Source organism: Ochotona curzoniae, unplaced genomic scaffold, assembly GCF_017591425.1.
Source record: "Ochotona curzoniae isolate NIBS_2020 unplaced genomic scaffold, NIBS_Ocur_1.0 contig_517, whole genome shotgun sequence".
NCBI lineage: Eukaryota > Metazoa > Chordata > Mammalia > Lagomorpha > Ochotonidae > Ochotona > Ochotona curzoniae.
Window position 1 is genome coordinate 2,025,565 of NW_024466454.1, and position 5,886 is coordinate 2,031,450.

The window sequence follows — 5,886 nt, forward strand, 5'->3', positions numbered from 1 at the left end:
CTAGCTCTAGCTATTAACAGGTATTTGGGAAATAAATCAATGAATGAAGAGTCTCTCTTTTTTTTTTCTTTTTTCCTCTCCCTCCCTCTGTCCTCTCCCTCACTCCCCTTCTTTGCCTTTCAAATCAAATTAAAATAGACAAATAAACAATTTTAAAAGAATAAAGATTTTTATTTCATGTAGCTTACATATGGGATTCCAGATCCGAATAGGTGGACAATCCAGATAGAAACTGCAGTAAGGTCACCCTCCTAAGAGGTGGTCCATGCAGAAAATACAGCAAACTCTTGTGTAACAGGAAAGCAGATTGGAAGGGCTTTGTTTATTTTTTAAGATTTATTAATTTTTATGGGAAAGGCTGATGAGATTTATGGACAGGAGGAGAAACAGAGAGAGAAAGATGCTCCCCAAATGGCCACAATAGCTGAAGCTGGGCTGATTGAAAGCCAGGAGTCTGGAACTTCTTCCAGGTCTCCCATGCCTATTGCCTTCCCAGGCCATAGCAGGGAGCTGGATGGGAAGTGGAGCAGTTGGTACACAAATCGGCACCCATATGGGATCCTGGCACTTGCAAGGTGAGGATTTAGCCACTGAGCCATTGCACTGGGTCCAGATGGGATTTGTTATACTTTGAAATTCAATAGGGAGATGGGGGTAGGAGCTAGTTTCACAATAGTCCTTAAATATCCTTTAGGAACTAACTCCTCTTGGGATTTTTCTGATCCTTATGATCTTATCAGGAAGTCTTGGTGACAGCAGTTGGGCCTTATGATTGGGCAGAGGATTCAGCTAAACCATCAGGTGATCAATGCGCTTTTGAGGTAGAAGGAAAGATGAAAATGGAGGAGAGTCAAGATAGCATTTTTGCAGTTTGCTGTCATAAACATAGGCACTTACAGCAGTGAGATTTAAGTTACAAATGGGAATGGGAAACACTGGCAATATTATTTTTACAAAGCATGTATCTCTGTATACTGATCTTCCTTGCAAATGGGCAGTAATATTCCCCATCCATAACATGTTGAAAAACATATGGATATAGGCTATGATATGTTGATGTGATCTCATCAGAAACTCTGGATCACCTTATTCTCTAGGCTTTTTACTAGAGCATATGGGAGATCCTTTGGTAATCCTAAATACCAAAGCCAGTTATCTCCAACACCACTTTGACCAGTATCACAAAGTAGGAATAACCAGTGCCCTCTATATTCTGACAGCAAAAAAATCAATCCCATACAGACAGCTTTAGTTTCAAGGGAAACAGAAGAGACATTGTGCCAAAGACTCACTGAAGGTGAAGGCTGGCCTGAACTGAAGAACGTAGTCCTCAACCCCAAAGGATATGGTTTTTACACATCATTCTACTGGGTTTTTTGTTTGTTTGTTTCTCAAAGCTAGTGTCTTAGAAGACTCCCTTAATCAAGATGTTGAGGAATTTCTTCAGTTTATCAATGCAGAGCATAAGATTGGGTTTATTTGTGTGATTTTTTTTTACTGCTCTCCAATTTGATTGGTTAGAACTAAATTTTCACTCACAGTCTTAAAGATGGAAGAACAAGAAAGGAAGTTGGGAATGTGATTATGAACAAAAGAGTAACTGTTAACATTTTACAGTGTGATGTCTGGATGTTTTGTGGCATATATCAGAATCCGCTAGCATAATTCAAGTAGAACAGGAGACATTATATAGCTTACAAACTTATCAACAAGTCCAAGGACTAAGATCTAGGTACCATACATATAGGAATAATACAGATAGGAGGAAGCAACTGCAGCATCAGGCTTTCTAGTAAGAAGTCCTTTGTTACCCTCACCTACAGGAGCTTTGATTCCAAGCAACAAGATAGATGTGCCCCAAGACAGCCAGTTTCCTCTTGTGCAGCCACAATCCTAAAATGCTAACTTTGTCTTCCAAATTTCCACAAATGCCTCCAATTACCAGAACCCACAACTTGTACAGAACTAAAATCATAGGAGAAATCAAGTTTCTAATTTTGTACACTATATAGGAAGGCTTGCAAGGAGCCTTCTGTTGGGTCCTGAGTAAAGCATATATGGTTTCATGTGGATATCTAGTAAGTCTCTCTAATAAGTTCAGAAAAAGGATTTTGGGGGCTTTTTTTTTCATCTAAATATACCCCCACTTTTACCCATTATGGTAAATTTAAGCACTTTCTCTCACCCATATGGAATTCACTCCTTACAGCCTAAACAGCTCGTTCTTGTCTGTCAAACGTTCCCCCTCCACCTCCATGGCACCACACACATTGCATCAACACCACTCGGGGTAGTAGCCTCCAAAAGCATGGAATCACTGATCAATTAAACAGAATCACATTTCAGTTTACAGCTTATAAATCGATGTCATCTCCTGGAAGGAGGCATTCACTTACCCCCCTCTCTCAACATGTGTCTTCAATCTCCCTGTGACATTAAGCTGTTTTATTTGTGTTTGAAACTTACAGCCTCTGAACTGTACTTTTTGGATATTATTTGTACACTTTCACTATAATGTGAGCTCTTAAGAGAAGTTTCCTTGAACACTTTCCCTCACAGTATCTCAGTACCTGGAACAGTGTCCAGTACCAAGATTGGGTTAATACTTTGAGGACTGAGGGAGACATCCAAATGCTTACTCCACAACACTCAGTGTGCTAGGGCCTCTATTCAAAACATTTCACAGAATCCTTACAACAATCCTATTGAGTATATATTATTAACCTAGCTTTTCTGTTGATTAAACTGAGGATGGAGACATTACGTTATAGCCCAATGTCATATTTATTGAACCTAAAAGCAAACTCCAGCAGTCTGATACCACAGCATAAATACTTACATGTATTTGCTTCTTTCATAGCAATTGTGAGTCTTTAAGAAGAAGCAGGTGGTTTCTGATAAATCGCATCATGTCAAACTAGTCAGGAGGGCACAGCAAATTTCAGGTAGTTCCAACCATCCATCCAGATGCCTGGCCATGGTTCTTTGAGTACCAATACAAGTCCTTTAGGGCCAATCTCAATCATCTGATCAGCTCTGCTCTTCAGTGCATCTGAAGACCAATATAATGCCCTGCTTGACAACTTTCAGAGAGGAGGCCTCCAGAAGCCCACCTCTGTTTCATGGACTACTTTTTCACAGTAAGGAATGTAGATGGGACACAGGCAAGGTCTACTTTCAGCACTAAATGAAAAAAATGAATGAATGTGTAAGGTTCAGGAGTCAAACCTGACCAAACATCCCAGCCCAAGTGCAATCAAGGAAATATTCAGATTGAAGTCAGGCACAACCTTAGAGGGTAAAAGCACAATGAACCATTTTGTCTAGAGACAGATAGCATTTAGAGCAGTGCCTAGCATGTAGTCAATGCTCAAAAATATTTAGAAAGTGAATAACAGTGGAGCAATATTCCCTTTTTTGTTTTTGGTTTGCTATTCATTCTTACTGCTGCTTTGCTAGGATGCTTGATGGGTTGGATACCCAAGCTATAATAAAGACAGGAAATATTTTTCCCTTAGAAAATTCTGGAGTGGATTAAAAAAAAAAACAGGAGAGACAGCAGAAACCTTAGAGCTCACAGGGGTGAAGAGCAGGTGAGAAATTTCCCTTGGTCATTAGGACATGAAATAAGAAAAAAAAATAGGAAAGAAACACCCATTGGGAACATTTAACCTTTATTTAACCTCCAAACTGAAATACCTTATTCTGCAACCCTCAGTTCTTCAACAAAAATTTGACTTTTTTTTCTGTTTTACGGAATTAAATGGATAGTTTTAGAGAAAATCAAGGAAGGGTCTGAGTTTTCTCTCTCAAGGCAAGACGAAAGCACACACACAAATGGGAAGCTAGAAATAACAAGGCATTAAATAGGGTTTGAGATAACTCTATCTTGTGAGGGACTGGCACAGTCCTGCTCATATACAGGCTATGCAAGCATTGGCACAGTCCACTTGGAAATGGGGCCTCTTGGGGTTATTACCTTCCATTCAGCAGATATGGGGGTCAGTCCCTATCCTTGGGCTCTGTGGGATCCTATAAGGAGTTATTCACTCAAACACTTTTACATCATTGCATCCGTCTCTTTGATCTCACTGTACCTGACTCCCCACCCCCACTGGCCCCATTCAGCTCGTGACTCAGAAGCACCTTGTTCCCAGAGAAATCTGCTCAAGGGCAAAGTCCTCACCTCATCTTACCTTCCTTTTTAAAGACATTTGATGTTCTTGTGTCATTTTATAATTGAGAGTGTCAATTACTCGCCTCTTCTCTGGTCCTTACTTTTCTCCCTTCCAGCTAAACTCAACCTTCAGCCCACACAATGGAATTGAACAGAATGAGCTAACAGTTTTCTGTGTGAGTCACTGCAGGAGACTTGAGAGAGCACTATGGAGAGAGCAGGAAGAGCCCAGGCAAGTGTTCCAGCCCTCCAAGAACTGGCAGGCAGCCCAAGAGACACTCTTACCAGATGACAGACTAGCGGACAAGTCCTATAGGAAACAGTTTCCAACAGCTGCAAAGAGTCTCTTGGCTCATGCACAGCAAAGCTCTTCCCAGTTAAAAACATTGTCATCATTCACACTGTAATATGAAATACTTTTTTTTTTACTCTATGCTTACATTTCTACATGCTTCCATCTACTCTGTGTATTAAAGATAAGGCCCTGCTACAGAATGGTGACATCTAAAAGTCACTGCTCCACACAAACTGCCTGCATAATGTACAGAAAATGGTTGGCTGGTCCTCCAAAAGCCAATATAAGGAAGGACATTGCTTCTCTTTTCTGAGAACTAAGACGAAAAATGTGTGTGGGCTTTCTTTTTTAAAAGATCTTTTGTAAAAAAAAAAAAAAAAAGAAGAAGAAGAAGAAAAGAAGAAGAGAAAGAAAGAAAGGCAGAAAGGAAGGGAGGAAAGAAAGCAAGAAAGCAAGAAAAGAAAGAAGGGAAGGAAGGAAGGAAAGAAGGAAGGAAGGAAGGAAGGAAGGAAGGAAGGAAGGAAGGAAGGAAAGAAGGAAGAAAGAAAGAAAGAAAGAAAGAAAGAAAGAAAGAAAGAAAGAAAGAAAGAAAGAAAGAAAGAAAGAAAGAGAGAGAGAAAGAAAGAAGAAAGAAAGCTCTGTTATTCCTGAGAAATTCCTTCACTTGTTCCCAGAGGAAGTCATCTCTTAGAAGCTGTCAGTCAGACAGGGATTGGCAGGCAAAGAGAGGCACTCAGAGAGGTTCCTAACCAACGTGGCCAGAGGAAAGCTGCCAAAGAAGCTGGGCTCCTTAGGATAAGTAAACTGAAGGATATTTTGGAAAATAAAATATATTTTTTTTGAAAGGGAAAGGAAAGATGGAGGGGAAGACTGATGTATATTAAAATTACCAATTTTGAACAATGATGTGGCTATGGCTGGCCTCACAGACCAAAGACGTGAAGATTTTCTCAGATACATGTGATGGCCCTTTCCTACAGAGCATCTTATGCTCACAGGACTTGCTATAGGCTTCTCATAAAGACATCATTTCCATCATAATCCTCATGGACCAGGCTGGGATTTTCAGAATAAGAACTCCCATATAGGAACTGGGGATACCAACCTGACTACAGTACTTGCAATCAAGAGTATCCCAGGCCAGGGTCTAAAGGACACACTGCCTCTTATCATTAGATGAATTCAGATGTAGTCATTATTGAGTGTCAGGTCTTGTTGGGGAAACAACATGATCAGAAATCCACAAAAGGAGACATCAATCAAGAGACTGGAATATTTTAGGTTATAAAGTATAGCTCTCATCCCAATATCCCATCAGAAAACTGGAGGAACTGGAACACAGAATCCCCCTCCCACTGTGGAGGGATTAGAAACAAGAGTGTCAGAATTCTGTCCTGTTGATGGGGTAGATAAC